Source organism: Balaenoptera ricei, chromosome 18 (genome assembly GCF_028023285.1).
Source record: "Balaenoptera ricei isolate mBalRic1 chromosome 18, mBalRic1.hap2, whole genome shotgun sequence".
Classification (NCBI taxonomy): domain Eukaryota; kingdom Metazoa; phylum Chordata; class Mammalia; order Artiodactyla; family Balaenopteridae; genus Balaenoptera; species Balaenoptera ricei.
Window position 1 is genome coordinate 6,199,084 of NC_082656.1, and position 22,360 is coordinate 6,221,443.

A 22,360-nucleotide genomic window follows, 5' to 3' on the forward strand; every position below is an offset into this window, starting at 1 on the left:
GGGCCCAGTTGCTCCGTGGCATGTGGGATCTTCCCAGACCAGGGCTCGAACCCGTGTCCCCTGCATTGGCAGGCAGATTCTCAACCACTGCGCCACCAGGGAAGCCGCCCACATTAGCCATTATTAAGAAGCATCTCTGGTAAGGTCTCTGTGAGGTGTAAGAACCAATTGACACTTCTTCTGTAATACAGGGCTTTACTTCATATCCCCTCCATAGTTTATTAAAGGCCTCCGAAGCAACAATAATTCGAACTTTGTTTATATCCTACCTGGGGGTGGCAAGTCTGGGAGCATCCTCTTCTTGTGCCGAAGTCTTCAGTATTCACCTAATTATCTTCAGCAGCAAACACTGGCCACAATAATCCTATTGGCACAACTCCTCCCTTTCTTGCTGCTTCTCCTCATTCTTTTTAAACCAAGACCAGTCTTAGGCCCACATGAAACTTATCATGGATCACACAGCAAGTGCAGAAATGCAGAGCCATTTCTCCACGGATCATTTCCACTCAGCTGCTTGCTTTTCTCCCTGGCTTGTTGGGCTGGGGGTTGGGGGAGGGGGTGATTGTGGCCGCAGCAGCTGCAGTCCTTCCCCGGGGCTCCATTCCCCCGAGGCAGAAGGAGCTGAACCATCCACTCTGTCACAGGGTCCTCGCCACCCTTTGCCCAGCTGCTCAATTCTGAGGCTAATTTGGCAGAAAACAGGGCTTGCATTGAGTTAGTGAGGATCAGGTCTTACGTATTCTCTTATAGACATTTTTCCCCATTTCTTTTATGAGCTCAGGTTAATAAAGTAATAGACCTTTATTAAAAAAAAAAACCAAAACCAAAAACCCTTGGGGATTCCCTAGCGGTTCAGCAGTTAAGACTCTGCGCTTCCACTGCGGCGGGTGCGGGTTTGATACCTGGTCGCAGAAATAAGATCCCACGTGCCACTCGGCCAAAAAATTAAAAACAAAAACGAAAACAACAACAAAACTTTTTTTTTTTTTTCAGTTTATCATCCCAAGGTACTCAGATTTGACAACTGGATTATTTAGGGAATTGTCTATCAGTCACTTATCCAACATATATTTCTTGAGAGTTTCCCATGTTACGGACATAATTCTCGGTTCTAGAGATCCAGCAATGAACAGGGCAGACAAGCTTCCATCTCTGATAGAAGAGGATGAGGGGCAGAAAACACACAAGGAAAGAAACCGGAAAATAGCCTGGAGGCCAGGTGTACCAGGTAGAGATTTCGGTTAATAGCAACAGAAACTGACTTTGTTTTAACAAAAGATGCAGGGGGTACTCATAGAATCGAAGGAAAGGCTGAAGAATCAAGATCTGGAAGCTCCCAAACCAGAATAACTTTGAACATCTAGGAAACTAGAAGTGACTGACAGACGGACAGTATCATTTCAGCACACCCACTCAAACCGGTCAGGTCCTGCTTTCTCCTCCTCCTCCCTCTCCCCCTCCCCCTTCCCCTCCTCTTCCTCCTTCTCCTTCTCCTCCCTCTCCCCCTCTTCTTCTTCCTCTTCCCCTTCCCCTCCCCCCCACTCCTCCTCCTTCTTCTTCATAGCTCCTTCTGAGTCAAGATCTTTGCCTGGAGAGAGGGCAGCTGGTTGGTCTAGCTTGACTCACATACCCACCTCTTGGGCAGGGGAGGGCAGGCCATCTATACTGACAGTCCCTCCAAGATTCTCTCAGATGGTTAGAGTGGTAACTCCCCAAAGCAAACGTGAGGTGCTGTTGCAGAAGCAGGAGAGATGGCTCCTGAGCAGACAAAAAGAACAGCTGTGCCCCAGTTAAAAGCACTTTCATAGGAGAAGCCTAGGTAGCGGTTTTAGCTTAGGCGGGTGTTCCAAAAATGGACGTGCTTTTGGTTTGCATTAATTAGATCCATCTGGGTTTCAAGGTGGTACCAACCCCACAGTTCCCTATAATGGTGAGACTAGGATTGAGGATCTAAGTTTAGTCATTTTGAGAAGGACACTGACAATTTAAAATTTAGCAGGATCGTGAAGGATCCGGGAAGCCTGATCTATGAAGAATAAAGAAGCGGCTGTAAATAGAGCCCCAGAGCCCCTCAAAGAGATGCTAGTGTCTCACTATTGTGCTGTACTCTAGAGTTAAATAGGAAGTTTCATTCCCTCTCTAAACATAACTTATTATATAATCTTAGTCTATCAAAGGAAAACTTTAAAACAGAGTGTCTCAAATTTGCTATTTCTGCATTTTTGTTTACTCCTCTGTAAAATGAATTTGAGCCAGATCACCTTTGGAATCTCCTCCAGTTTTAAAATTCTGTGCTCTACAAATCTCATCATCTTTATCAAACTGTTATGAGATAGCTATGTTGTAAAAAAATTTATTATTAACTTGGTAACTTTGCTCGCCAAAATTTATTCTATAATATTTTTGTTTTTTCCAAGAGTGTTCAATTAATCTTCATAATCTTCCTTTAAGTAGAGCAGAGTCAAATGGAACTTCTTCCATTTTAAAGATCAGGAAAGGAGAAATATAGTGGTTCATAGATATGGGTACAATACATGTCATTTTGTTTATTTACACTGATGTATTATTCTTGTCCCTTTTGTAATAATTATACATCAGACACTGTTAGAGAGTCATGTGGTGAGAAGATTATTGTCAAAGAGGAAATTTTATATTTATCCAAAAGTTATCTATGGGGCAAGGTCTATTTGGTTATTTAGTCATGCCAATGTCTTAAAAATAGTTAAGATGATATGTGAGCATAGGAACTCAATGATGAAGTCTAAGATCTTTCAAGAGGAAGAAACAATTACAATTTGCAATTTAATTAGAAAAACACAATTAGAGGAATAAGAGTGTCTCTTCAGCTGAATATTAAAGTTCACCACAAAGGAAAGCCTCGTGTGCAACATAGTTGTGGCTAGGTAGCTACAGTATATGGGCTGGAATAAGTGCCAGCTCAGGGCCAGATAATGAACTCCACAGGGGCCAGAGATCAAGGATCATTTATGAAGCAATGCTTAGAATCACATAACTTGTAATATGCCTGCCTATTGCAATATTTCACAACACACAATGCACTCCCCTTATCTTTTCCCTTGACATTCAATATGCAATTGCTCAGAAATGTCATATGCTTGGGCTTATTAATAAAGACTTATTGGGCTTCCCCGGTGGCGCAGTGGTTAAGAATCCACCTGCCAATGCAGGGGACCCAGGTTGGAGCCCTGGTCTGGGAAGATCCCACATGCCGCAGAGCAAGTAAGCCCGTAAGCCACAACTACTGAGCCTGCGCTCAAGAGCCCACGGGCCACAACTACTGAGCCCACCTGCTGCATCTACTGAAGCCCACGTGCTCTGGAGCCCGTGCTCCACGACAAGAGAAGCCACCGCAATGAGAAGCCCGCGCACCGCAACGAAGAGTAGACCCCGCTCACCGCAACTAGAGGAAGCCCGCGCACAGCAACGAAGACCCAACACAGCCAAAAATAATAAATAAATAAACATAAATAAATTTATTTAAAAAAAAAGAATTATTGATACGTTGACCATGAACAGAATCCAAGGCAAAGCTGACTGGTCTCTGCAAACAAGCTGAATCAATTCCCAAGGCGCTGGGCCACTAAGTTTATCTTCCTGACTCTGGGATAGAATGAAAAGGTCAGACTGCAGACCCCATGTTTGGAACAGCGCGATCTCGGAAAGAGCAGGAGGATAAACGTCAATCTTGCTTGAGTTGTGGTCTTCTTGATTTGGCTCTGCCACGGGAGTTGTGTGACTTTGGAATCTTGTGTAAGATTCTGTACTTCTCTGGGCTTTAGTTATTTCACCTGTAAAAGGAGTGAAGCAGTCACTCTCCAAGGATGTTGTAAAAGTATCACAGATTGGTTGATGGGAAAATACGATGGTTCTATGCACAGTCGGCGTTCTGCTTTCAGAGCAAATCTGCATACAGGTAAAGGGAGAGTCTTTCCCATCCCATCTGCTGATCTGACAGGTATGTGCTGCAGGCCTTGCCCTGGTTATTCTTTGGTTTTGTTTTGTTTTATTTTGCTCTTTTTTTTTTTGGCCCTGATCCATAATTTAATAGGTGTGCAGGTCTGGGTCCCTTATTTCTGCTGCTCACGGGCCCACTGCTCTGGGGTCAGGGTTTTCTGCTCAAAGGCATGGACGTGCAGGAGCTCTTCTGCTGGGCACGTGTTCACAAGCTGGTGTCTCTGAAGCAGCGGCTTCCCCTTGAACTTGGCCGACACCACGAGGACGCGGAGGCTGGACACGCAACAGCTGGGAGTCGTGTCCCCCACTTCCACGTGCTCCATCTTCAGGTCCCCCTGCAGCTTCTCCCTGGAGGTACTGGGCGCTGAGTTCCACTGTGGCCCCCAAGCGGGGACAAACTGCAACTCGGACCCCTGCCGCACTGATATTCTTTGGTTTTTACTTTTGTCTCATCAGTGGTTGTCAAGACATATCCTCATTTCAACAGTCCAGTGTTTACACATTCTGGGCACCGTTCCAGAAGCTGGGGATACAGTCATGGACCGAAAACTCCAGAAAATTCCTGCTCCCATGGACATTCTAGTAAGTGCAGACTAATATAATACATCAGGTGTTGGCGGTAAGTGCTCGGAGGAAAAATAAAGCTGGTTCCAGGGTCAGGTCCCACTTAGAGGGGGAACGGGATGCTGTTTTAGCTGGGGAGGGCCTCCTTGAGAAGGTGACATCTAAAGAGCTGTGCGTGAATGGAGGGGGGCGTCCCCACAGTCTCCGGGCAAGAGCAGTCCAGGGGAGTGGACTTGAGGTGCTTTTGGACAAGGCACCCATCTTTCCATTCCACACTGGCCCTGGTGCTCCTCGTGGCCGGGAAGAGTGTCATCCTCCTTGGCCCTGGCCTTGGGTGGCCCCTCCTGGGGAGCCTGAGTTGAAAGCCCGGCTGATACTCTTGCTGCTTTTCCTCGGGTCCTGTTGCCCTCTGCTGGGCAGACCAGGTGTTAGCGCTCCCTCAAAGTCAGTGAAGAGAGCGCTCCCAAATCACGAATTTCAAAACCCAATTTGAGGGGATAGTTGAATCATCAGTGTTCTCCCTCTGGGCTTTGAAGCCTGCTGCAACTTTGAGTAACCGATTCCAAAGTGAATTGCCTTGTAGGTAGATGGGTTTTGTTTCAAAACAAGCAATCACAAACCTTAGTATCCAGACCTAAGATGTAAAGTACAGCAGAAACATAACATTTGGAACTGTTGGTAATACTGTTTTATTGTGCCATCTTGTAATATTGCTTACTGTGTATGAAATATTCTTTATAATTAAAAAGTTATTGGAAGGGCCCCACACTTTAATGGTATCTTTGTCCAGGATTTAAAGAACCTAATAACTCCAGTTTCCAAGTTCCATATATCTGGTGATTTTTCATTTTATCGGACATAGGGGGAATTACCTAGGGAATATTTATTTAATGATTGTAAGACATCAAGAATTTAACATTTAACCATTAAATCACTGCCTGTAAGATAGCCTCTCTTTTTGGCAATGATGGTACCAGAACCATGGGAAAAAAGTCATTAAAATTGGACTTCTGCTGTCTTTAACTATTCCACCGTGTGTGTGTGTGTGTGTGCGTAGTGTATGTGAGCATCAGTGAAAGGTGAAAGATGAGCCTCCTCTGTGTGCAAGGACAGGGGTGTGACGAACACAACTGAGGTTCCTGTCTAGACTCTACTGCAGTCTAAGCGCGGTGCCACAGGCTTCATCTGCCTCATCTCATTTAAATTTCACAGCAGCTTTGCAAGAGAGGTATTATACGTCCCACAGAAAACTGAGCCTCAGTGAAGCTAAATAACTTGCCCAAGGTTGTTAATCTAGTAACTGACAGTTTGGATACAATGCCCCAACCACCTGACTCCAAAGCCCCATGTCCTTCCACTATGCAGTGTGGCTGTCTGATGAATGACTCTCATCCTGAGTAGTTCTGTACAGAGCTAAAGTCCTAAGGACCTAACAGATTGTGCAATGCAGTGGCACATTTCAGTTTGCAGATGGGAAAATTGCAGCCCCGGGGAATGAAGTGACCTGTTCTAAGCTGGGTATTAAGGGGAAGAGCTGGACTTGGACCCTAAGTCTCCCCACCCCTAGTTCAGTGCTCCTTCCAGTATATCATGGTGCTAGAATAACTTAGTTATAGAAACTGGGGAGAATTTTTTAATCCCCACTTTCCTATCTCCTGTGTGGTGTTTGGGCACTCCAATAACTACCTAGAGTGGGAGATATAAAAGAATGACCTGGTATAAGAGTTTAAATGAATTATGTATTGGTCGTGGTCTCACAGAAAGGAAAGAGAAAGGAAGCTACCCAAATAGGCTGCCCACCATCACTTTACTATCACCCAGTGCAACTTTCCAATCAGCTGATCAATCAACCAGTAGGTACTGAGCATCTTCTATGAGCCAAGTACCAAGATGGGTGCTAGACAACTAGAAATGAGTAACTGCCAATGGGGGACTCACAGTCAAATGGGGTGAACAAACATGTAAACAAAAGTACGTTGCAATGCAAGTCCCATACACACTGTGCTACGGGACCACAGGGAGAACAGCAGCAAATTCCCCTTAGAGAATCCGGGAAGGCTCCACCGAGGGACACACCTTCACTCACAGCAGGATACCTTCAATACAGTGATGCTATTCACACAGCGTTTTTCTAGTCCTTCTAACAGTGCAATATGCCTCCTTCAATTTCAACTTGTACAGATAAGAGGATTGTAAGATAATCTAGGAATAGTAAAAAATTTTGGGAGTAATTGAATTATTTTGGTTAATAAGGTACAAGCTGTGGGTTACTAGAAGATTGTGGTGAATTTGAATTCTCTAGAGGAATTGGACAGCAAATGAAAGTGTAATTTCAGCTTGGTTAAACACAAAGTAATTGGGATAGTTAAATTGGTATGCCAATTTAATTAAAAATTTAAAGCAAAAACAAAGCTGTTAGCTAAAAGGGTGACTATTATATAATCTTAATGAGTTTTCAATTTAAACATTTTTCCAGTTAGAATTGGGATTAATTTTTAGGGGTCCCAGATATATCACACTGAACTCAGGAAAAAAAATAAGAGGATCTAGGAATGATTAATACACCTCTCTTATTCCAGATAGATTAGAGAATTACACACTTTTAAAGTTTTGTAAAACAGAAAATGGAATTGATTATTTATTAAATCTCAGAATTGGGAAAGACTGTTTAGTTTCAAAAGGAGTAGAAGAGCAACAGGGGAAAAAAAATGTACAAACTTAACTAAAAATGAGTAAAATTTCCCTATGTGTAAAATTAAGAAACACCATCAAAATACAAGACAAACTCTAGTGTGGGGGGGATAGTTACAGCAATAAACTAATAATTATATAAATTATGTGAATATTAATTTAAGTTATATATTAAAATTATATAAGCTAATAATTACAAAAAATGATAAGAAATTCTCTAACACCCTGATAGATAAATAGATGTGTTAGTCAGCTATTATTACAATATTACTGCATAACAAGTCCCCTTAAAACTCACTGGCTTTTAACAACAGCATTTATTCTCACACAAGCCTGCTATTTGGCTGACTTAGATTGTACTGAGCTGGGTGACTCTGCTTCTTCAGGCTCCAAGTTTGCTGGGCTTGGCTCCAGGATGCAGTTTGGGTACAGGTCTGTTCCAAGTGTGCTCATCAGTCTAAGGCCAGTGATTACCCAGGGCTGGTTGTCATGGTGACAGCACTAGTGCAAGAGATACACCAGTCTGAGCAAGCATAATTAAAGCCTTTTGCTTGTGTCATGTCTGCTGTTGTTCTATTGGCCAAAGCAAGTCATATGGCCAAGCCCAACATCATTGGGGTGGAGAATGGTACTCCATCCACACTGGGAGCGGAAGCTGAATTAATCTAAATGATCACAATGGGAAAAAGAAATAAACTGGCAACCCACAAAATAGGAAACCCACAATTAATAGACATATGGAAAGATGAGCAACTCTATTAGTAATATAAAACGGAAATTAAAACTGCATTGAGGTAGCACTCATTACTTATTTATAAAGAAAGTGTTAAAATGAAATCACTCACAGTAAAAATTCTTCCCAACAAGAACTACATGAAATCCAGATGGTTTTACGGATGAGTTCAACTAAATTTTCTAGAAACAAATTATTTCATCTTATGTAAATTCCTCCAGAGGACGGAAAGAGTGGAAATATTCTTAATGCACTTTAGGGCATCAAAACAAGGAAAGAACACAAGAATAAAGGAAAACTGCAGTTCAATCTCACTCTTAAGCATAGATATAAAAATTCCAGATAAAACATTACTAAACAGAATCTAACAGTGTGTAAAAAAGATAGCACAACCTAACGAATACCCCTGAATAGCATGGCTTAAATAAAAGAGAAGTTTCTAGTGTGGTTGGTCTAGGCTGGCAGACAGCTGTGCTTCAACAGGTCATCCAGAGACCTAGGTTCCTTTCACTTTGCTGCTAGGTCATTCCCGAGAGTACTGTACTCATCTGAATCATCAGAACTGGGCCACTTGCACATCAGTGTTGTGGTCAGCACAAGGTGAGGAAAAGCTGAGTCCAGGGAAAGCAGTGATTCTGTCAGTAGGCGCTACCTGGAGGCTGTACCATCACTCCTGGGGTGAGCAGAATCTCTTTGGGTGGCTGTGTGCCCAGGAAGAAAGGGATGGAGTTTTGGAGACGATTGGCAACCTGCTACACTAGGAATACTTTTAACAAAAGATGTGCAAGATCTATATGCAGAATATCATAAGGTCTTATTGGAGGACATTAAAGAACACCCAAGCAAATGGAATGATATTCATGTTGTTGGAAAGGAATACTCAACATCATGAAGTTGTTTATTCTCTCCAAATTCCAAAGAAAATCTGAATGGAACCTTCATTAAAATTGACAGGTTCATTCTAAAGAGTCAAGAAGGATAAGGTAGATGAACTTGCTCTAGCTGATATAAAGACTTATAACTCTGTAGCCCTGTGCCACCAGGGAAGTCCCTTGACTATTTTAAAATTAAGACTTCTTCAAAAAATACCGTAATGTAAATGTAAATTAAGTCATTCACTGGGAGAACATATTTGTAATATATACAATCAACAAAGAATTAGAATCCAGAATATGCTATGAACTTCTATAAATCTATAAGATAAATCACTAAATAGAAATGAAAAAATGTGCAGAAGAGGTGGACTGGTGTTTCACAGAAGAGGAGATATGTACGGCACATGACCATGAGAAGACATGTTCTATTTCATTAGTAATCAGGGCAATATCAAGTCAGGCCACAGTATGATGTTAATTTATACCCACAACAATTGCTTGCCACCAGCGAAGAAGTCTGACCATGTCAAGTGTTGGAGAGAATGAGGATAAATGGTATATATTGCTGGTGGAAATGTACATTGGTACAGCTGATGTTTCCGTGGGCACACTGCAAAAATATTTAGCATTATCTTGAATGCTTTTTGATACACAAGATGATTTTTATGAGATGTTCATATGGATTTATAATTTTAAAAAAAACTGAAAACAACCCAACAGGAAAATGATGGATATTATATAGCAGTGAAAAACAAATGAACTTAAATTATGTGCCATAACATAGATGAATCTTAGAAACATAATGTTGAGTGAACTAGCAAGTTGCAGAACCCCATTAGGTATGATATCAGTTTTATAAGGCTAAAAAACCAAATTCACTAAACATTATTCAGTTATAATATACATATATGATAAAATTATTTTAAAAGAAAGATAAGAGAATAATGGGCATAAAATACAGGTTACAGGTTCTCCTGGGGATGGAGTGAGGAAGAGGCAAGAGGATAGAGGAGTTCTTCAGGATGGATGCAAGTTATTGGCTGAGTTATGGGCTCACCTGTGTTATTTTGTTCTGTAACATATGCACATGTCACATATATTCTTCTGTATTTTCCAATATTTAAAAATATGATAAAGAAAAAGGAAAGAACTTGGATACTATTTATATTTATCAAATTTGCAAGCATTTTAAAGGAGATTAAAAGAAATGTGAAATAGCTTTTCTTGTACATTCATGATAGGAGTATAAATTGGTGCAGCCTTTTTATTTGGATCTCTCTGTTTATTTATGTGTATATATATATATGCCACACAAATATTTGATATAAGTATATACAAACACCTGTATACAATATATACACATACACACATATATAATTTGTTATATATATATATGTAGTCATTAGCTAATATTCTCTAACCCAATAATTCAATTTTGGGAAAATAAAAGCTAAAAAACCCCCTGAAATAAAAAAAAAAAAAACCTCAAAATTAGTTGTTAAAATTAGAAAAAAGGTTATGAATACAAAGATGTAGTTAGAAGTTCTTTCCTACCTGGGCACTTTGTCACTTTCCTTCCCTCTGAGCCCTGCAACCAGAGGCACAGCCAGGCGTACACAGTACCAGTGGAGGACACTCTCATGTCCAAAGTGGAGACCCACCCCCTCCAAGTTTCCATCACATCATCCTATTTACTTCTTCCGCAGTCCTCGCTCCAGCTGTCATTATGCAGAAGGTAAATTCCCTGAGAGGAGGGACCGGGTCAGCCGGGTCCTCACATTGCGCTGGGGTGAAGCAGGTGCCCAGTAAGCGCCTGTGGAGGAATGAACACCTGGTGAAAGAGGAAAAGACCTTTCTTGGAGCAAACTCGTCAAGATATGGGCGGCCTGGAGGAATATAAGTACTTTGTGTACCAGTATTGTGCAAATTTTGTAACCATGTCTGATTTTTTGGGTCAGTATTCATTGCTCTCCAGAGAAATGACTTTCTGAGATCCTAGGTAAAATGCTAGGCGATTTCCATTCTCCTAGAAAAAGCCTCTTGCAACGTCTTCTGTGATTTGGTTTTTAGACACTATAGCATAAAATAACAATTAGGGAACAATTAGGGAATCTGGGAAAACTGGTTTGACTGCATCAGATTTCCTGAAAAAGATTCTTTGTAGGCTATAGTGTTAAAATCTATGTATACATTTTTCAATAGGCTTTGCCATAATAACTGAAGCTTATTTCACTGTAAGTACACAAAATAAGCAAAGGGAAGCAAAGAACATGTCTTTCAATATGCAGTATTTTAGTTATAGCCCTAAACTAACGTCACATTGTCAAGAGAGTCATAATGCATTAAAATTCAAGTAGCATCAAGAGGATTGCAGCCATTCTTATTCTATCGATGTTTCAGCCATGTCAAATATAATTGCCTGGGGGAATTTATCTTAGGTCTAGGGACAGAAATTATGATTTTTGTACCACTTGTATCATTTGAGCAGCCTCAAATTGGAGGAAAGACTGACCTTCAGGGCAAACAGGGAAAGACGGTGTGCATATTTTAGGCAAAACCCAGTCAACCCAGTTTGTGCCAGGGTCTTTTAGGCTATTAACTACAGTACTCTAAACCATAATCAAACTTCAGGAGAAAAAAAGATCTTTAAACTCTTGGACATTAGAGCCAGGTTTCAAGAACAGGAACCAACCGTGTAATCTACATTGGAGGTGGTGCTGACAGTATTTAATAGCTGAAACCGGTGTTCAATGAACATGTTGAGGAAGGAAAGACGGACAGTTAAGTCCAGCTCCCAGCGACACCGTCAGAAGCCTGAGAAGTCTGCCTTTGGTCCTCTCGTCTTCCAGCTCTGCTTTCCCTGCTCTGGGTGAAAGGCTTTCCGCTCTCCCCGAAGCCAGGTTGGTGGGCCCAGAGCCGCAGTAGAGGCATGAGGAGTAGCTGGGATTCCAGAGCCTCCTGTGCGGGGCCCAGGGCTTAGGAGAAACATGCTTTCGGGCTTCGTGTGGTCCGCTCGCCTGGAAGCCGGGCAGTGTTCAGACTGGGGAGGTGTGGCTCCCCGTCACTGGATGGGGGACGTCCACACGCGCCACCCGAGCCTTACACAGGACAGGCCCCAGAGCCTGGCAGTCTTGGGTCACCTGGCCCGGGAAGGAGGCAGGGAGGATCCCACTGATCCTTGAGGCAGAGGCTGTAGTTGTTATGAAAACCATCCTTTGCTTCCTATATTATTTTGATTGTTGGTTACATGTGCTAAAAATTGTGGTAAAATATACATAACATAAAATGTGCCATCTTAACCATTTTAAGTGTACAGTTCCGAGGCATATATTCCCACCATTGTGCAGCCGTCACCACCATCTGTCTCCAGAGCTCTTTCCATCTTGCAAAACTGAAACTCTGTCCCCATTAAACAATAACTTCTCACCCCCTCTCCTCCAGCCCCTGGCAACCACCATTCTACTTCCTTTTTTTTTTTTTAATTAATTTATTTTATTTATTTATTTTGGCTGCATTGGGTCTTTGTTGCTGCGCGCGGGCTTTCTCTAGTTGTGGCGAGCGGGGGCTACTTTTCGTTGCTGTGCGCTGGCTTCTCACTGCGGTGGCTTCTCTTGTTGTGGGGCATGGGCTCTAGGCGCGTGGGCTTCAGTAGTTGTGGCACGTGGGCTCAGTAGTTGTGGCTTGCGGGCTCTAGAGTGCAGGCTCAGTAGTTGTGGCGCACGGGCTTAGTTGCTCCGCGGCATGTGGGATCTTCCCGGACCAGGGCTCAAACCCGTGTCCCCTGCCCTGGCAGGCAGATTCTTAACCACTGCGCCACCAGGGAAATCCCAACCACCACTCTACTTTCTGTCTTGATGAATTTGACTGCTCTAGGTACCTCATGTAAATGGACTCTTATAATATTTGTCCTTTTGTGTCTGGCTTATTTCACTTAGCATATTGTCCTCAGGGTTCATCCATGTTGTTGCATTTTTTTAAATTTAATTTTTATTTTACTTTGGAGTATAGTTGATTAACAATGTTGTGTTAGTCTCAGGTGTTCAGCAAAGTGATTCAGTTATATATATATATTCTTTTTCAGATACTTTTCACATCTAGGTTATTACAGAATATTGGGTAGAGTTCCCTGTGCTCTAACAGTAGGTCCTTGTTGATCATCTATTTTACATATAGTAGTGTGTATCCATGTTGTTACATATATCAGAATTTCCTTTCTTTTTAAAGCTGAATAACATACCATTATGTGTACATACCACACTTTGTTTATCCATTTATCTGTCAGTGGATACTTGGGTTGTTGCCACCTTTTTGCTATTGTGAATACTGTTCCTATGAACAGGGGTGTACAGATATCTCTTTGAGTCTCTGTTTTCAATTCTTTGGGTATATATCTAGAAGTACAGTTGCTAAATCATATTGTAATTCTATTGTTTTTTTGAGGAACTGCCATATGTTTTCTATAGCAGCTGCCCCATTTTACATCCCCACCAATAGTGCACAAGGGTCCAGTTTTTCCACATCCCTGCCCCTAGTTACATTTTAGGTGACAAAGCATACCACTGCAACATATCTGCTTCATTTTAAAAACTGCCATCATAGCTGCTTTATTGTTTTCTTTCCTTCTCTCAAGCATTTATCTCACATCAATTTTTTTCTTACCAAAAGCCCAGAACTTGGTATAGTTTTGGCTTGGGGCCTGGGGTGCAGAGAGTAGCCAGGACACCAAAATAAGCCTTAATGTTTACAATTATCATAAATTATATTGTTAGGGCATTTTGCAGCTTATAGAATGCTTTTATATTTGTTACCACTTTGATTCCTGTCCTATAAGGTAAGTAATGCATTTGTTATTATCCCCCCTTATAGATGGAGAAACCAGGGCTCACAGAAGCTCAGTGAGCTGCTTAGATTACACGGCCAACGTCATACCTTCTGATTTCTGACACACTCGGTGCTTTTCTCTTCATATCGTGAGATTTCTCCAGGCCACTCCACAGGCACGTGCACAGAGACCAGTGTGATTGTTCTCTTTCCAGATATATGGGAGGACTGGTCGTTCTAAGAAAACAGTAACTTCTGACTCAGACACTTAAAACTGCAGTAAAACATGCAGTCAGTATCTGTGCTGGCCACTGCTTGTGGACCTCTGTAAATGCCCCTGATCCCACCATTTGCTCCAGCCGCTGCTGCAGCAACCAATTTCAAGAGGCTTAGACCAGCTTCTCTTCAGTAGAACTAGACAGAACCTCACTTTGAGTCTGTCCTGGGGATCTCTTGTTCTCTTCCCTGAAGAAACATCTGATGTCATAGCATGGAGTACCTGTGGGAACTCCTCATCGCTCACACCTGCATGTTCTGGAAGGGTAGGTGAGTTACGACTTATGGCACCACCATTGACCAATAGGAAATGGAAGTTAGTGGATAAAGAGATTCTCCCTTTCATCTCCGAAGGACATTTCTGAGATGCATTCCATAAAAGGTCCTTCAAAAAGACCTGGCAGGAGAGCGAGAGACAGAGAGAGAGAGAGAGACAGAGAGAGAGAGAACCAAAGAGAATAAGAAATGGAAAATAAGCAAAACACACTGAGACACATAGGATAGAATAAGAAAGTATAATATGCATTTGATTGGAATTCAGAAGGATAGAATGGGGGAAATCAATATTAGAAGATAGTGCTGGAGAATTTTCTAAAACTGGTAAAAGACAAGAATTCTTAGATGCAGGAAGCACAATAAACCACAAAAAAGAGAAGTAAAATGAAATCCACACCTAGACATAGAGAAGCAAACTGCAAAACAACAGAGACGGTGAGAAGATGGTAAAAGCAGACAGAGGAGATGGGTCGCTCCTGAAGGGGTAACAACTAAAACTGGCAGCTGACGTCACAGCAGCAGCGACAGAAGCCCAAAGAGAACGTAATTGTTAACCTAGAACTGTAGACCTGGGTAACTATCGTGCAAAGATGGAAATGAAATCAGGACATCTTTAGGAAACCAAACTGGAGAGTGTTTATCACCAAAAAGCATTCACAAAGGAATTTTTGATGATGTATTCCAGAAAGAAGGATATTGATTCCAGAAGGAAGATCTGAGATGCAAGAAGGAATGGTAAGCAAACATTGACTATAAAATAATAATAACACTGTCTAATTTGCAGAGGAAAAAAATCAAATAAAATTTTGCATGATGTCATGTAAGATGGGCAGGGGACAATTGAAGTTTAAGTGCTCAAAAGTCCTTTATTGTTCAGGAGAAGCACAGAGATATAAAAAATTAGACTTTCCAGTTACCTATACATGTTAGAAGTTTAAGAATAATTACTGGAAGAAAATACAGAATGTATAATTTCTGTAACAGGAAATAGAAAACAATGGAAATTTTCCCTCAGTCATCTAAGGGAGGCAGAAAAGATCCAAAAAAAAGCAGGACCAGTAGAAAGCTCACAATTATATGGCAGAAGTAGGTTCAATTATACAAATAATGGATATAATTACATAATAATTATTAAGTAATTAAATGAGGTATATTTACAGATGAAAAGATGGATGTTGTCAGATTGAATAAAAATGACCAGATATTGCACATTTACAGACTGGGGCCAGTTCTGAGAAGGTCTTGTCAGGACAATGGGAAGTTTCAGAACAAAGGCTGCCCAGTAAATGGGTCCTGCGAAATGGCCCAGCCCCAGTGCTGCCACCGTGCTCAGCCATGGGCAGGGAACAGCTGAGGGGATGTGTGACCTGGGTGTGAGCACCGTGGTGGATCCAAAGATGTGACGGCTGGAGGCCATCAGTTATCCTCTCGAGATTTGAGAAGAACACGTCATGGCCACCACAGAGAGAGGAGTCTTCACCTTTTAAATAGAGGCATTGGGCCATCTTTGTAGGATTTGATGAGTAAGGGTTTAGGCAGAGGAGTGATCAGGGAGGAGGCTGGTAGCAAGAATTACAGGGTGCTGTGAGGGAGAGGGGGCAGGACCAGCCCCTTCATCCAAAGAAAGGCTTCTGGAGAACTACTTGGAGAGCTTGGCATGGATCACCCGGAGTTTGGGGACATACATGCACCCAGGGACTCCTAACTCCTACGAGACAAGCTTTGAAGAGCGAGGCTGGTCAGAGCTAGCTACCTGTGACTGGGGAATGAGGAGGGCCTGCTGCTGTGGCCGTGACCTGGATAGACAGGGCGGAAGGCGCCTGGGTCTGCCTGCCTGGGCACGTGACCCCTGCAGAGATGCACCACCAGTGGAGAAGCTGACTCGGAAGCCAGGACCAGGTGGGCAGGCTCCGCACCGTGCCATTCTGGATGAGCCAGTCTGCACAGAGTTAGCCCGGGATGTAGAACAAGGCAGGAAAAGGCCTCTCCCTTCCCCATGCAGGCCTCTGAGCTTGGGTCCTGCTGGGAGCTGCTGGGTGGCGAGAGGGGAGTGGGGTAGGCTTAGGTGGAATGAGGCGGAAGTTTTGACTTGGATTGGACTGGACTTTTTAATACCAGAGGATCAGACTGTTTATTAACAGCTGAAAGTGACAGGAAAAGCTTGAAATCTGCCCTAGATTCTTCCAGAGGAGAAGGGAGAGCTGTTAGAATATTTTTAAAAGACAGTGGTGTGATTTCCCTTCACTAAGTAGTCCAGCAATGTTTCAAAAATTAACTGCTGTAAAATATTGCTTAACATGGTACTTTGGAAACAAACCTCCCCACCGCCCTTAAAAAAAACCCACCTAAATAGTGCGAGGACCAGCACCCACATTTCATTTTTATAACGGCAAAAGCTTATTCCATTGACATTTGAATCGGAGGCAGCGGAAGTTTTCTGATCTCGCTTACCTTCCACGTGCACTGCTTAAGGAAGCCGGGAGCACTTCTTTGAGACATAAATTAATATACTTATTCCTAAGAGGTCCTCTAGAACCCCTCGACCGGTGTTAGGCACATTTGGTGCTTATTAAACACAGAAATAAACCTGGTTCTAGAAAGAAACGTCTGCCTTTTCCGCAAACCTTTCCACAGGTCATCTTTGGGCTCCTCGTGCACCAGGAATCCCACCGCCGGAGCCGGAGCGGGACGGCGCGCGCACGGCGGCCCCGCGGCCGGCAGAGGGCGCTGCGGCTCTCCGGCACGGCTGCGGGGCGCGGGGCTCGGGTCCCGGCGTGTGCGTCTCGGGGAGGCCGGGAGAGGGTGCGCGCCTCTCCGCCCCGCGCCGCCCTCCCGCGCGGGCCCGCTCGCCGCCCGGCCGCTGTCAGCGCCGCCCGCACCTCGCCGGCGAGGCGCGCGGGCTGCGCGGCGCTCTCGGAGGCCCGGGCTTCGCCGCCGCTCGTGCCGCCGCTTCTCTTTGTCCGGGCGAGGCGGCCGGAGGGGCGGCAGCTGCGGCCGGGGGGCGCCTCGGCGTCCGGTCGGCGGGTCCCCGGCCGTCGGCACCGCGGCCGCCGCGCGCTCGGAGCGGGGGCGGCGGCCTGGGCGGTGCCGGCGCGAGGTGAGCGCGGGGCGCGAGCGGGCGTGGGCGGGCGGCGGGGACCCGGCTGGGGAGCCGGCTCCGCGCGCGGGGGCGTCCCTGCCCCCTCCGCCTGCGCCACCTCTGCCGGCTTCTCCCGGCAAGTTTGTCGCCCCCGCTTTGCGGACCTCCTCGGAGGAGCCAGACCTGTGGCCAAATAGAAAACTCGAGCTGGAGGCGGAGGAGGCGGAGGAGGCGTGTGGGAAGCCGGTCCGGGATGAGAGTCTGTTGAAGGGCAGTGCTGGCTTCTTGGACATCTTCCTTGGCTCTTTCCCACCCAGGTGAGCGAATCCTCTTCTCAGTTGTGCACAGGGGCGGGCTGGGCTCCGCTGCCGGCGTTCTGGGAACCCGCGCGGAGTCGGGGAGTGATTGCCGCGGGGGCTTCGGGCAGCGCAGTGTTTATTTTGGCTTCTCGGTCTTCACAGCCCTCGTTCTCGCCTGCCTGCATCACCTGCTCGCGCTGAGGTATTGCAGCTCATTCGGCACCTTCGCGTGCTGCCAGGTTAAACATTCTCTGTTTTAGAAGGGCTGGTAGGTGAGTTCAACCGAATCCCTCCCCGCCCCACACCCCCGGCTTTGGATAATTTGTTCTGTGTCTTCATCTTAATTTAGTACGAATGTGTTATTTCCTTTGAGCTTTATAATGGTAAAGCAGTGAAGCGGTTTGCTACATCCATTTTTTCATTCTGAGCCTGTGCACAGAAGGAATTTCAGGCACATAAGTGATGTTACTACCATTCTATTTTAAATACAAACACGGAAAGAAGTACTCTTGGCAGGATACCAAAGGCGCCTGTACTCTGTGTTATATAAGTGCTTTTAAAAAATATTTGCTCATTGTTAAAGTTATAAAAGGGATTACCAGAGCACCTAAGAAGAGAGGGTGAAGATAAGTCAGAGCCATAATTTCTGCTTTAAACCAAAACTTTACTGGAAGATAAGCACGGTCTTAGCTGGAGACACCCTTTAAGATGATATAGGGCCGTTTCTTTGACCTCATTAGGTACAATTGTAAAACATTAAAAAAACAGAGTAAGTTTTGTAAGGGCTGTTAAGAAACTTGGTGAAAATTCTTTGACTACTTATTGATAGTAATAAAAAAGATCCCACAGATATCCTTTATGGGTTTTAAACTAGTGAATGATTTTATTTCTTATAGCTGATGGAAACTTTGTAATTATGAACTGCCAATTATTAAAGATTTAAATAACCTTTAATATCTCTACTTGTATTTATGGGTTTTTTTTCAGAGAAGAACAAGACAGAAGTAGAAATATCAGATATACTGAGGTCTGGGCACCTCCTCTCGTGTCCCACATCTCAGGAATCTGTTCCAATTGGTTTTTGGTGATGCTGTGACATTTGTAATGTTAAAAAACTCCCTTGTGATTCTAATGTGTAGCCAGGGGTGAGACCCATAGGATAGCATTGTTTTTTTCAATTTGTCACTTTGTAGCCTAAGGTGTGGCTCCAGTGGTTTAAGGAAAGTAAAAAATAAGTGGTTAGAAATATGGAGAGAGAATGGTATTGAAAAGAAGATGTGTTGAAGAATTATAGCATGTACACTTTTGTATTTTGTATATCTTTCTCAATTTTTTTAAAACCTGCAGGGAATAGTTGATGTTTATTGGGGACCCATGATTCCATGTAGACTATGTCACAGAGTCCTGAGTGGGACATTTCTTTGTGCACAGGTAACAGTGAAGTTGAGTAGCGGTGTCAGGATATTCCTTTTTGTTTACGTGAAAAGACAATCATGTCTTATTAAAGATTGTTTGCTCCATCAAATTCAAAACTCATTATGTTAATATAGACTAGCAAATTAAGTGCAAAACAGCTTTTATTGTCTTTAAGGTCGGAAATAGACGTGGCTGCTGAATCAGTGTTTTCTGTCTACTTCATGTAATTCCAAATACCCAAATCTGGGGGCAGATCTTAGGGATGGTTTGTGAAGGCTTACGTAAGTGCTACGACTATTGCGTTCAACTCTCTGTTTTGGCTATTACATAATTGACACAGTACTGGATTGTTAAAGCCAAAACAGGGGACGGATGCACAGCCCCAGCCCAGCACATGCGCTTTTATAATGAATTGCTGTGGCCAAATTAGAGGGAACAGCAGGGACGGAGGTTTGTGGAAGAGAGATAAGAATAGCGTCTAGAGGATTGATGTAAGAGAAGACTGTTATGCTTAGCGGTTTTCTAGAGATTTTAATGCTGCGGTATAAACCTCTCTAGTCTTTTGTATCTCCCAGCAGAGGCGCATTGACTGGGAAGCTAATGAATCTTAAGCTTCAGGGCCCCTCACTCCGGCTTCGTCCAAGCCCCTGGGAGGGCCACTAGCAATGTGCTCACATGGTCACAGAAGTTTGTATTTGTAATTTTGGATTTTTTTAAAATAAGGAGGACACTCTCTGCCCCCTCCCGCGTCCCGTCATAAAAATGTAAGGCTCCATAAACCCTGAATCTGCTGTCTCCTGATTATGTTCAAATGTTAACTTTGAAAAATGCTTTTTCTTATTTTAACGTCTGTAGTCTCATGAAAAGACAAAAAAAGAAATCTGGCCAATATTGTAGTTGAGCTGCTGAGAAAATGCAAACTGCTATTACCCAGGGCTCAGGTGGTTACCTGGTGAATCAGCTGTGCCTTGTGATCTCACACAAACCGGGACTTTTTTGCATCCGAGCCGAGCCGGAGGCAGAGAGAAGCTGAGACGGGGGGCGGGGAAGGGAGGAAAGTGGGTTAAAGCCCTTCCACATCTCAGAGACCGCTGCCGAGGGGAAAGGGAGAAAGAAATGAACTACCAAAAGATGCTTCATTAATAAAAAGTTAATAGGAACAGATAGTATCAGCTCCATAGGAGACCTTCCTGTAAACTCCTTAGGATCTGTCTTCAATATGAATTCTAAACAGGGAGCAAACTCAGGCCTGGAAAATATCTTGCAGGAAACAAGTGCAGGCTGGGAAGGGCTAGGATAAACTATTGACTTGTTCCCGTTAGCAGTTTTATGGGTAAATGGGAGTCGTATTATGTCTGCCGCAGGAATGTTGGAGAGGGGGTTATTGAAAAGAGTGGAGGATTTTCCCTTTTTCTCTGAAGCAATTTCTACTTCATATCTGAATTTGGATGCTTCAGATCTTACCATCTTGACCCCTTTCCCACCGGTCCTTATACACCCTCCACCCACCCACCTATCCATCTATCCACCCACCTACCCACCCACCCACCCATTTACAAAGTCACTCCCCTTGACCAAACTTTAGTCAGACTCCTCTGAGCCCTCCTCTTGACTAGGCCTCAACCTTGGCCTACAGGAACTGCAGCTTTTAACACAATCCTGTCCGTGTAGTGTTGTCCCCCGGCCCCCCAGGAGACTTGAGAAAACTCTAACTTGGCTTCCAGCCCCCTGAGGTCACGCCCCTGGGATGACCCGTCCCCCCCTTGAGTTTCTGTTTGGAAAAGCTCAAGTCAGCCAAAAGGATTTACCCTTTGTTCCAGCCAACACCTGAGGAGGGGCCCGATTTCCCTTTTATTCAGCATTTAGTAGAAAAACAGTACAATTACGATGCATTCTCTGTTCCTTTGAGATGTATACGTATCTCCTACCACCCAGGAGTATCCTTCTCAAGGACCTGAAAGCCGTTCCTTTGACATGTAATCAGGAAGGATAGGGCCTGTGTCTCCCGTCTCTAGGAGACTAGGACAAACTGACACACAACATCGTTGAGGATGACCAATCACTACCTGCTTTTGGTAATTGCCCACTTCTGTGACTCTGCCTTAGCCCTGTCTGTGCTCTTTTGTTCTTCCTTTAAAACACCTGGCTGCCTCCTCGTGGATTGAAGTTGAGCCGAGTTTTATACTGAAGTCTCTTTTCCCTCTTGCAGTATATACTGAATAAATTCTGTCTTTACTGCCTTTAACTAGCATCTAGCTTTGTTTTTCTTTAATAACATCCAGCGGAAACTTTTCAGTGTCTGTTTGTGCCAAGCGCTGTTCTAGACATTAGGTATTTTAGAGCAGTGAACACAACAGACAAAAACTGTGCCCCAGAGGAGCTTACAGTGTCATGGACAAACTTATGTAAAATGTGTACCGTATCAGGTCGGGAGAGCGCTATGGAGAACAGGAAATCAGAGAAGGAGGAGAAGGAGCGTAGGGTGGGGAGTGAGTGTTGCTGGGACACGTAGGTCAGCGAAGGCCTCCCTGAGAGTGGATGCTGAGTAGGGCCCCGAAGGAGAGGAGGAGGGAGCCGTGTGGATGTCCGGGCAGAGTGTTGCCCTCGCTGGGGCACGGCCGGTGCAGAGGGGGCCGGTGCAGAGCCCTCGGAGGCCGGAGCTGGGCTGGCGCTTGTGAGGAGCAGCGGGTGGAGGGGGGCCGGTGCAGCAGGCAGGCTTGCGGCCAGTGCTTCCCTGAAGCAGCAGCCCACCCCTCCCAATTCTCCTGCGGTGGCTTCTTGGACCTGCCCTGGGACCCTCCTCTCCAGCGACGTGAGGCTGTGTCAGCGAGTGATGGTGTTACTCTTGGGCTTTAGGTGGTGTGTTGGTTTGGGATCAGGTACAGCTGAGGGCCTCTCAGGGCAACTGGAATCCAGTCCAGACCATTACATAAACCAGGAGTAGGGGGGAAGGTTGGGTGTCTCCGTGGATGGTTCCCACTGGCTTGCTGTAGGAAAGGGGCCAACAGGAAAGCCTTATTTCAGCCCGGATTCCCTGTCGTCCCCTAGGAACAGATAGAACTGTGGTGAATAAAGGATGCCAGCAGTGGGAACCACCCTACTCTTTCTTGGGGAATATCAAGATGTCAGGAACCTAGAGCAACTCCTGGCGTGAGACTGAGCCAGCGAGAACCCCGTGGCCTAAAGGTGTTTGGGTTGGTTGGGGTTTGGGGAGGGGAGTTTGCTCATTGGCTGACGAGGCTCCTCTGTGCCTGGATGGCTGCCCTACGTGTACTAACCAGAAAGCACATGTGCGGACCTGGTAGCAGGTGGTCACGGATCCCTCAGTGGAAAAGGTGAGAGGCCAGTGGGGAGC

At 44.5% G+C, this 22,360-nt stretch overlaps 1 protein-coding gene and 1 pseudogene across 9 annotated transcripts in view; one reads left to right on the top strand and one right to left on the bottom strand.

Moving 5' to 3' along the window:
- Nucleotides 1–4,088: 4,088 nt before the first annotated feature.
- LOC132352719 (bolA-like protein 2) lies at nt 4,089–4,514 on the bottom strand (annotated as a pseudogene).
- MTUS2 (microtubule associated scaffold protein 2) overlaps nt 4,437–22,360 on the top strand; it is a 531,311-nt gene continuing 513,387 nt past the window's right edge. For 8 of the 9 annotated variants that reach the window (XR_009498826.1, XR_009498824.1, XR_009498825.1 and 5 more), the window contains exon 1: nt 17,352–17,607. The gene's annotated coding sequence lies outside the window, so the exon portion shown is untranslated. Of the gene's footprint in view, nt 4,558–17,351; nt 17,608–22,360 lie in introns of those variants that run through there. The other variant, XM_059903311.1, reaches the window with a different exon arrangement.